We start from the raw sequence: 11,124 nt of genomic DNA, 5'->3' as shown, positions 1-11,124 counted from the left end.
GTGGTAATGTGGGGGGGTGGGATTATGTGTGGTGATGTGGTGGGGGGCGGAATTATGTGTGGTGATGTGGAGGGGGGGCGGGTTTATGTGTGGTAATGGGGTGGGGGGCGGGATTGTGTGGTGATGTGTTGGGGGGCGGGATTATGTGTGGTGATGTGGTGTGGGGCGGGATTGTGTGTGGTAATGGGGTGGGGAAGGATTATGTGTGGTGATGTGTTGAAGGGGAGGGATTATGTGTGGTGATGTGGTGTGGGGCGGGATTGTGTGTGGTAATGGGGTGGGGGCAGGATTATGTGTGGTGATGTGTTGGGGGCGGAGCTACTGTGCAGGGGATTGGATTAGCAAGTAATCACGATGCCTCTTATATATATAGATTGTAAAGCAATACAAATAAACATATGGTGCATCCAAAGGAGTATAGTCCCAGAAAAATCCATAAAGCATCTAAAAGAACATGTTGAAAACACATTGAAATCAAACCAAAAGAATATTATCATTGAAACTCTTTGAAATACTACCATATAACACATTCTATAAGAAGGGAGAGAAGCTGAGTGTTTAATTAAGACTTTTTGGTACCATGGTGTCCAGCGTCCCTATCCATTTCACCTCTCAGTCACCTCTCAGTCTCTTCATCTTGGGAACCCTGCAATAGAAAAAGAACATCATCTATGTACCAGTTCCATGAAAGTACTTTGTCACAGAGGGGTACAGGGTTATATGAAAAAATGTCTCTTTCCCACAGCCCCAGGATTAAGTTGGCATATGAGGGGGACATGCTTCCCCCATAGCCATCCCTGAAGCTATAAGAAAAAAAGTTGCCAAATATAATTAAATTATGGGTTAGAGCCAATTGTAATAATCTAAGAATAAACTCACAAATATCTTTTAGTGTAGTTGGACATTTCCATGAAATATGATACTGCTCTTATCCCATCTTGGAGGCGTGTTGATGTATTAAGCGACTCCACATATAACTATAAAGGTCTCATTATCCAGTTTTACTCCATCCAGCTTTCTCAGGATATTTGATGTGTCCTTCAGATAATATGGCAATGTTTCAAGAAGTGGTCTCAGAGTGGGATCTATACAGCAGCAAATAGGTTCACACAAATTACCTATACCTTATGTTTTGGGTCTCCCTGGTGGGTTTTGGGCTTCATTATGGACTTTGGGTATTATGTAGAAGGTATCAGTTCTTGGATTTTGCAACAAATAATGATATTCCTGTTGTGATGTCACTCCCTGTAAGACAGCTTCATTTAGTATGACACATAATTGCTCTTATTAATTACTCTAAGGGTTAAATGTAAACTTTTTGTATGTTTCAGGATTATTGAGATTTTGTTTAGCTTTTATCTCATACATACATCTGGAGGGGCCATAGTACAATGTTGCCTCCTCTGTCCGAGGGTCAATACCTTTTTTACATGGCATAAACTCATATGTGGTGGGAGTTTCCAAGCCTTAGCATATCAATTGCTCAATCTTCTGTGTGGAATTTAAAAAATAAACTTGCAGTAGAGGAGTTAAATCCGCAGTTAAAAATAATCACATGCATTGTATGTGCATTTACGCAGGTGGCTTTAGCCTGGTTTTAATAAATAAATAATTTGAAAAAAGACATGGAGTCCCCTCTCTTTTTGATAATCAGTCAAAATAAAACAGACAGCTGTGGGCTTATATTATCAGGTTGGGAAGGTCCATAGCTATTGGGCCCTTCCCAACCTAAAAATACAAGCCCTGCAGCCTCCCAGAATTGGTAATGGGAGCTGGGGTTGATGTAATTTGTTAAAAATCACAGCTGCCGTCAACCTCTTTGGTTAGTAATGGAGAGCGTTGTGAACTCCGTTTTCAGGCTCCCTCTTGTGGTCACAGATGGTATTGTGTGACTTTGGTTTTTTGGCTCCCCCTGGTGGTTTGGTTTATTATCCTGCGGGTCTGCTGGATCAGCTGCCTCGTTATTCACCAGGGAGGCTCCTATTTAGCTCTGCTTCACTTCCACTTGTTGCCGGCTGTCAATGTATTCAGTGCTATTCTGATTACTCCTGATTATCTCGTTTTCTGCCTCTTCAGGATAAGCTAAGTTCTGTTTGAATATTTTTTGCTCATCTGCCTGCAATATGATTTCTGTGTATGATGAGTCTAGTCCAGCTTGCTAACATGTGATTTATTTTTGCTGGTAAGCTCTGGGGTACGGAGTTGCTTCCCCCGCACTGTTAGTTGGTGCGGGGGCTCGATCAATCTCTGCGTGGATATTTTGAATAGGGTTTTTTATTGACCGCACAGTTTCCTTCCTATTTTCTGCTATCTAGTATTAGCGGGCCTCATTTGCTAAATCTGATTTCATCTCTGCGTTTGTGCTTTCCCCTTAACTCACCGTTAATATTTGTGGGGGGCTATTCTATATCTTTGGGGTCATTCCACTGAAGCAAGTGAGGACTTACTTTCCCTCCAGGAATAGTCAGTTTCTCAGGCCGTGACGAGACGTCTAGGATTTTTAGGTAACGTTCCACGGCTGCCTATAGTTGTTTGCGGATAGGATCAAGTTGCGGTCAATCTAGTTGCCACTTCCCCAGAGCTAGTAGTCTGTTCAGTTACTTAGCTAGTCCGACCTGCGATCCTTGCCACTAGGATCATAACAGTACAGCCGGCCTATAAAGTGTTAATTGCATGGCAGAAGCAGGAGAAAAGAAGCTTGGAGATATTTTTTTTTTTTTTTTGCTGCCGTGTGTCTAGCTGCTGTGTGTCTGGCTTCTCTCCTCCTCTTAATCTTGGTGTGGCTCTGAGTTCAGCTGCTGATATGGATATCCAGAGTTTAGCCTCCAGTGTAGATCATCTTGCTGCAAGGGTACAAAGTATTCAGGATTTTGTTGTGCACAGTCCTATGTCAGAGCCTAGAATACCTATTCCGGAGTTGTTTTCTGGAGATAGATCTAGGTTCCTGAATTTTAAGAACAATTGCAAGTTGTTTCTTTCTTTGAAACCTCGTTCCTCTGGGGATTCTGTTCAGCAAGTTAAGATTATTATTTCTTTCTTGCGTGGCGATCCTCAAGATTGGGCTTTCGCATTGGCTCCAGGGGATCCTGCATTGCTCAGTGTGAATGAGTTTTTTCTGGCCCTTGGATTGCTCTATGAGGAACCTAATCTTGAGAACCAGGCTGAAGAAGCATTGTTGGCCCTCTCTCAGGGGCAAGATGATGCAGAGGTGTACTGCCAGAAATTTCGGAAATGGTCGGTGCTCACTCAATGGAATGAGTGTGCCCTGACTGAAAATTTCAGAAAAGGTATTTCTGAAGCCATTAAGAATGTCATGGTGGGGTTCCCTACGCCTGCAGGTCTGAATGAGTCAATGACTCTGGCCATTCAGATTGATCGGCGTTTGCGGGAGCGCAAACCTGCGCACCATTTGGCGGTGTCTTCTGAACAGACACCTAAGTCTATGCAATGTGATAGAATTCTGACCAGAAGTGAACGGCAAAATTATAGACGGCAAAATGGGTTGTGCTTTTACCGTGGTGACTCAGCTCATGTTATCTCAGCATGCTCTAAGCGCACAAAAAAGATTGATAAATCTGTCACCATCGGTACTTTACAGCCTAAGTTTATTTTGTCTGTTACCCTGATTTGTTCCCTGTCATCTTACCCGGTTATGGCTTTTGTGGACTCAGGTGCTGCCCTGAGTCTGATGGATTTGTCATTTGCCAGGCGCTGTGGTTTTGTTTTGGAGCCTTTAAAATTCCCTATTCCACTAAGGGGAATTGATGCTACACCATTGGCTACGAATAAACCTCAGTACTGGACACAAGTGACCATGTGCATGACTCCTGTTCATCAGGAGGTGATTCGCTTTCTTGTATTGCATAATTTGCATGATGTTGTCGTGTTGGGCCTGCCATGGTTGCAGACTCATAATCCAGTCCTGGATTGGAAAGCAATGTCTGTGTCAAGTTGGGGTTGTCAGGGAATTCATGGCGACGCTCCTGTGGTGTCAATTGCTTCATCCACTCCTTCTGAGGTCCCTGCGTTTTTGTCAGATTACCAGGATGTATTTGATGAGCCCAAACTCAGTTCTCTACCTCCTCATAGGAATTGTGATTGTGCTATAAATTTGATTCCTGGTAGTAAGTTTCCTAAGGGACGACTTTTCAATTTGTCAGTGCCGGAGCATGCTGCTATGCGGAGTTATATAAAGGAGTCTTTGGAGAAAGGACTTATTCGCCCCTCCTCCTCCCCTCTTGGTGCGGGGTTCTTTTTTGTGGCTAAGAAGGATGGTTCCTTGAGACCTTGTATTGATTATCGCCTTCTAAACAAAATCACGGTCAAATTTTAGTATCATTTGCCATTGTTATCTGATCTGTTTGCTCGCATTAGGGGGTCTAGTTGGTTCACCAATATAGATCTTCGTGGTGCGTATAACCTTGTGCGTATTAAGCAGGGTGATGAATGGAAAACTGCATTTAATACGCCCGAAGGCCATTTTGAGTACTTGGTGATGCCTTTTGGACTTTCTAACGCTCCTTCTGTCTTTCAGTCCTTTATGCACGACATCTTCCGCGAATATCTGGATAAATTTATGATTGTGTATCTGGATGATATTCTGGTTTTTTTCGGATGATTGGGAGTCCCATGTTAAGCAGGTCAGGATGGTGTTTCAGGTCCTGCGTGCCAATGCTTTATTTGTGAAGGGCTCAAAATGTCTTTTTGGAGTCCAGAAGGTCTCTTTTTTGGGTTTCATTTTTTCTCCTTCTGCTATTGAGATGGACCCAGTCAAGGTTCAGGCTATTCATGACTGGACTCAGCCTACATCTGTTAAGAGTCTTCAGAAGTTCTTGGGTTTTGCTAATTTTTACCGTCGCTTCATCGCTAATTTTTCTGGTGTTGTTAAGCCATTGACGGATTTGACCAAGAAGGGTTCTGATGTTACTAATTGGTCTCCTGCGGCTGTGGAGGCCTTTCGGGAGCTGAAGCGCCGGTTTTCTTCGGCTCCGGTCTTATGTCAGCCAGACGTCTCCCTTCCTTTCCAGGTCGAGGTTGATGCTTCTGAGATTGGAGCGGGGGCTGTTTTGTCGCAGAGAAGCTCTGATGGCTCTGTGATGAAGAAGCCATGTGCTTTCTTTTCAAGAAAGTTTTCGCCTGCCGAGCGGAATTATGATGTTGGTAATCGGGAGTTGTTGGCTATGAAGTGGGCATTTGAGGAGTGGCGACATTAGCTCGAGGGAGCTAAGCATCGTGTGGTGGTCTTGACTGATCACAAGAATTTGATTTATCTCGAGTGGGCCAAGCGGCTGAATCCTAGACAGGCTCGTTGGTCGTTGTTTTTCTCTCGTTTTGATTTCGTGGTCTCATACCTGCCTGGTTCGAAGAATGTGAAGGCTGATGCTCTTTCTAGGAGTTTTGTGCCTGACTCTCCTGGTGATTCAGAGCCAGCTGGTATCCTCAGAGAAGGGGTGATTTTGTCTGCCATCTCCCCAGATTTGCGACGAGTGCTGCAGGAGTTTCAGGTGGATAGACCTGACCGTTGTCCACCGGAGAGACTGTTTGTCCCGGATAGATGGACCAGCAGAGTTATTTCCGAGGTTCATTCTTCGGTGTTGGCAGGCCATCCTGGGATTTTTGGTACCAGAGATTTGGTGGCTAGGTCCTTCTGGTGGCCTTACTTGTCGCGGGATGTGCGTTCCTTTGTGCAGCCTTGTGGAGTCTTTGCTCGGGCTAAGCCTTGCTGTTCTTGTGCCAGTGGCTTGTTGTTGCCTTTGCCTGTCCCGAAGAGGCCTTGGACGCACATTTCCATGGATTTTATTTCAGATCTCCCTGTCTCTCAGAGAATGTCGGTCATTTGGGTGGTGTGTGATCGTTTTTCTAAAATGGTCCATTTGGTGCCCTTGCCTAAGTTGCCTTCCTCCTCCGAGTTGGTTCCTCTGTTTTTTCAAAATGTGGTTCGTTTGCACGGGATCCCTGAAAATATTGTTTCCGACAGAGGATCCCAGTTTGTGTCTAGATTTTGGCGGACCTTTTGTGCTAAGATGGGCATTAATTTGTCTTTTTCGTCGGCCTTCCATCCTCAGACGAATGGCCAAACCGAGCGCACTAATCAGACTTTGGAAACCTATTTAAGATGTTTTGTTTCTGCTGATCAGGACGACTGGGTGACTTTTTTGCCATTGGCCGAGTTTGCCCTTAATAATCGGGCTAGTTCTGCTACTTTGGTTTCACTTTTTTTTGTAATTCAGGGTTTCATCCTCGTTTTTCCTTGGGTCAGGTGGAGTCTTCTGACTGTCCTGGAGTGGATGTTGTGGTGGATAGGTTGCATCAGATTTGGAATCATGTGGTGGACAATTTGAAGCTGTCACAAGAGAAGGCTCAGCGCTTTGCCAACCGCCGTCGCTGTGTGGGTCCCCGACTTCGCGTTGGGGATTTGGTGTGGTTGTCTTCTCGCTTTGTTCCTATGAAGGTCTCCTCTCCTAAGTTTAAGCCTCGGTTTATCGGTCCTTATAAGATTTTGGAAGTCCTTAACCCTGTGTCATTTCGTTTGGACCTCCCGGCATCGTTTGCTATTCATAATGTGTTCCATCGGTCGTTGTTGCGGAGGTATGTGGTGCCTGTGGTTCCTTCGGTTGAGCCTCCTGCCCCTGTGCTGGTTGAGGGAGAATTGGAATATGTGGTGGAGAAGATCTTGGATTCTCGTATTTCTAGACGGAGGCTTCAGTATTTGGTTAAGTGGAAAGGCTATGGTCAGGAGGATAATTCCTGGGTTGTCGCCTCTGATGTTCATGCGGCTGATTTGGTTCGTGCCTTCCATGTGGCTCACCCTGATCGCCCTGGGGGTTTTGATGAGGGTTCGGTGACCCCTCCTCAAGGGGGGGGTACTGTTGTGAACTCCGTTTTCAGGCTCCCTCTTGTGGTCACAGATGGTATTGTGTGACTTTGGTTTTTTGGCTCCCCCTGGTGGTTTGGTTTATTATCCTGCGGGTCTGCTGGATCAGCTGCCTCGTTATTCACCAGGGAGGCTCCTATTTAGCTCTGCTTCACTTCCACTTGTTGCCGGCTGTCAATGTATTCACTGCTATTCTGATTACTCCTGATTATCTCGTTTTCTGCCTCTTCAGGATAAGCTAAGTTCTGTTTGAATATTTTTTGCTCATCTGCCTGCAATATGATTTCTGTGTATGATGAGTCTAGTCCAGCTTGCTAACATGTGATTTATTTTTGCTGGTAAGCTCTGGGGTACGGAGTTGCTTCCCCCTGCACCGTTAGTTGAGCAATCTCTGCGTGGATATTTTGAATAGGGTTTTTTATTGACCGCACAGTTTCCTTCCTATTTTCTGCTATCTAGTATTAGCGGGCCTCATTTGCTAAATCTGATTTCATCTCTGCGTTTGTGCTTTCCCCTTAACTCACCGTTAATATTTGTGGGGGGCTATTCTATATCTTTGGGGTCATTCCACTGAGGCAAGTGAGGACTTACTTTCCCTCCAGGAATAGTCAGTTTCTCAGGCCGTGACGAGACGTCTAGGATTTTTAGGTAACGTTCCACGGCTGCCTATAGTTGTTTGCGGATAGGATCAGGTTGCGGTCAATCTAGTTACCACTTCCCCAGAGCTAGTAGTGTCATGATTCTCAATGGCGAGAGAACATAGCCCAGCATATATGAGAACTAGCTCTTGGAAGATGGAAACTATACTGACCATGAACTAAACCTGCCGCACAACTAGAAGTGGCCGGGTAGCATGCCTACGTTTTTTATCCCTAGATGCCCAGCGCCAGCCGGAGAACTACCTAATCCTAGCAGAGGAAAAGACAGTCCTGGCTCACCTCTAGAGAAATTTTCCCAAAAGGCAGACAGAGGCCCCCACATATATTGGCGGTGATTTTAGATGAAATGACAAACGTAGTATGAAAATAGGTTTAGCAAAAATCGAGGTCCGCTTACTAGATAGCAAGAAAACAGAAAGGGCACTTTCATGGTCAGCAGAAAACTCTATCAAAACACCATCCAGAAATTACTTTAAGACTCTAGCATTAACTCATAACACCAGAGTGGCAATTTCCGCTCACAAGAGCTTTCCAGACACAGTAACGAAACAGCAGCTGTGAACAGGAACAAAATGCAAAAACACACAAGGACAAAAGTCCAACTTAGCTGGGAGTTGTCTAGTAGCAGGAACATGCACAGAAAGGCTTCTGATTACATTGTTGACCGGCATGAAACTGACAGAGGAGCAAGGTTATATAGCGACTCCCACATCCTGATAGGAGCAGGTGAACAGAGGGGATGATGCACACAAGTACAATTCCACAAGTGGCCACCGGGGGAGCCCAGAATCCAATTTCACAACATAGTAGTCTGTTCAGTTACTTAGCTAGTCCGACCTGCGATCCTTGCCACTAGGATCATAACAGGAGAGGTGACCATTAGACATACCCATTACTAACCCAGTGAAAAAAGTTAAAAACACAAACACACAGAGAAACACTTTATTTGAATAAAGACTCCTCCACACTATTCCTCGTTTACCAATTTATAAATATAAAAAACTATGCAGGTCCAAAGTAATCCACCTAACCTGAAGTAGTTCAGAAAAGGATACCTGAAAGACATAAAAGACAGAAATAAAGACAATAAACACTTCCTTGCTCATCAATTTATTGCCCAAAATGTTGCCACGCAGGTCCAATGTAGTCCATGTTCCAATATGTCTCTGGCATCTGTGAATAGCAGTAATGTAATTGCAATTCACAGGCGCCCAGTGCTGACTATGACACTCATCAGAGCCACCAAGTCTGGCTGCACTCAACGAGACCTGGCGACGATGATGAGCATTGACATCACTACCTGGTGCCTGCGAATAGCGGTCACTTCACTGCTCTTCACAGATGCCGAAGACATAGGGGAACATGGAATACATCAGACTTGCATGGCATAGGCTTCCCTATAATGGTTTATTACTGTCACATCACTTGGAACAGTGCAGCCAATCAGAAGGGATTGTTATTGACTATATACCGTATTTTTCGGACTATAAGACGCACCGGACCATAAGGCGCACCCCAAATTTGGGGTGAAAATTGCAGAAAAAAAGATTTTTTATAAGATGGGGGTCCATCTTATTGTCCGAATTTACAGTATCTTACCTGAGGGCTGGTGGTGGCAGAGCAGGGTCACAGGAGGCATGGTGGCGGCAGAGGTGGGGTGATGCGATACGGCATGCACCTGAGCAGGGTCCCTTCCTGCTTAGGTGGGCGACACCACGGCCTGGTGTCCATGGGAGGGTGGCAGCAGTGGTTACCGACAGAGGTGCTGGGATGAGGAGGCACAGTGAGAGGCATGGCGTGAGAGGGTTCCCTTTCCCGGGTGAGGTGATGGAAGGATCTCGTGGGCACATGGACTGAAGATGATGGAGGTAGTGGTGTACATTGTGAAGTGAGTATTCCACATGAGCTCAGATATCTGAGTCCTTGCCGCTTCCCGGCGCTCCTCAGCGCAATAATTATTTCAGAAGCCGGTGATAAGTGAGGAGCTCCGCTACCGAGACACAGCCGCCATGACCGGACACTGCGGGAAAAGCGCCTCTGTACTGCTGCGAGCCCTGCTGGAGGCGGAGAGCCGGCCGTGCCATGCGGTGCTGAGGAGCGCCGGGAAGCGGCAAGGACTCAGACATCTGAGTTCCTGTGGAATACTCGCTTCAGCTGTAGTAGGAATTAAAACTTAACCTTTATTTTAAAGGGATTTAAAATATCAAAAAAACACAAAAAAACAAAAACACCTCAAACAAGTACCAATTGATACAGCCTGTATGGTAATGTGTCAACTAATGGCACTAATATATTATGATTGGAACTTTAGTTCTACTTGTGACGTACACTGTCCCAACATATAGGATACCTATAATTAGTACGTGCAAAAACGAATCAGGTAATCCTATTATATAGATATCAACAAGTATCAAAAAAGTATCAAACATTCAATACTTAAACAGGCGGGATGAAAACAAGATACAGTGAAAATCATAAGAATTAAAACAGGAATGATCTCACCAATTGCCACAGACCAGGTAAATGATGCCCATGATTCACTGAAGCGGAGAGTTCCATATGTCAGCGATGTCGGGAGACAATACCCTGTCAGTCCCTATTGGGCTATCAATAAACCTGCGTCCCAGACTCCCGCCCTTACAAGGGCAGTCCACAGCTACCCCTGAGCAAAGTCATGCCCTGCACTCTCCCTATTGAAGTGTCCCGACGCGTTTCTTTGCAGGCCTCATCATCAGGGGACTTGCCTGCTTGGGAGATTAAAGTGCACGAGTGCTATAAGAAGGACAAAAGAACCTGCCACCCTCCTTGCTGTATTAGAGAGAGTGGGAGGAGACATGAGGTCCACATTATATAGTGAAATGGCGGACATGATTAGCCAATCGGATATTCAGGCCCCAATCATGTGATCAAAAGATATGGGTCCTTGCTATGTGCGGCGATATTAATGGTAAAAACCATTAATCAAAAGAGAAACCAGGGACAAAACTACCCACAGGTGACTGCAGTCAAAGTTACCTGTCAGGGAACCGCAGGAAAATCACCGCACTGGTGCCGATGAGATGATCCGTACATGCGCTCTCTGTTAGTGGCGGAAGTTATCGTAACCAGGATACCAGGACGCCAAGTCGCGTCAGGACCCGACAACTTCCGGTTTGTTGCTAAGACGCTCAGGCGCTATACTATACAGAGCGCTCAGGCGTCATAAAAAAGCCGATGGAGCGCCCGAAACTGGCCGATCCCTCGGCGAAAGGAGGACGCTGTAGCGTCATGTAATGAACGCAGCAATACAATATATAAGAAGCAATATTTATAAAGACCCTCAGGCCCTGAATCCCAACAAACTATCAAAAACGTTACACCATAAAGCTCATACAGTACAGATGGCTATTTCTGGTTATGGAATAAATAGTATTGTTAAGATATCATACATTAGAGCCCAGAAAAAATACAATTGTAGCAAGATTAGTGGTATGTTATGGCGCATACAGCGCCTTATTACATTAGTGCATTACCACCCAAACTATGCAATGCTACAGTTAATAAAGATATTATTGCCTCTAGTATGAAGACACAAAAAGAGCCACTTTATGT

At 45.2% G+C, this 11,124-nt stretch overlaps 1 long non-coding RNA gene across 1 annotated transcript; it reads right to left on the bottom strand.

Moving 5' to 3' along the window:
- Window positions 1-556: 556 nt before the first annotated feature.
- Window positions 557-10,638, bottom strand: LOC143809338 (uncharacterized). The gene is made up of 5 exons (XR_013222223.1): window positions 10,549-10,638; window positions 8,565-8,588; window positions 1,125-1,245; window positions 880-1,038; window positions 557-646 (listed from the first exon to the last, which is right to left on the bottom strand). It is a non-coding gene; the product is annotated as an uncharacterized LOC143809338 (long non-coding RNA).
- Window positions 10,639-11,124: the final 486 nt, after the last annotated feature.

The sequence above is a fragment of the Ranitomeya variabilis genome, chromosome 2 (assembly GCF_051348905.1).
Source record: "Ranitomeya variabilis isolate aRanVar5 chromosome 2, aRanVar5.hap1, whole genome shotgun sequence".
NCBI classification, from domain to species: domain Eukaryota; kingdom Metazoa; phylum Chordata; class Amphibia; order Anura; family Dendrobatidae; genus Ranitomeya; species Ranitomeya variabilis.
Note: the sequence above shows the minus strand (reverse complement) of the source record. Positions and strands in the feature narration are given on the sequence as shown.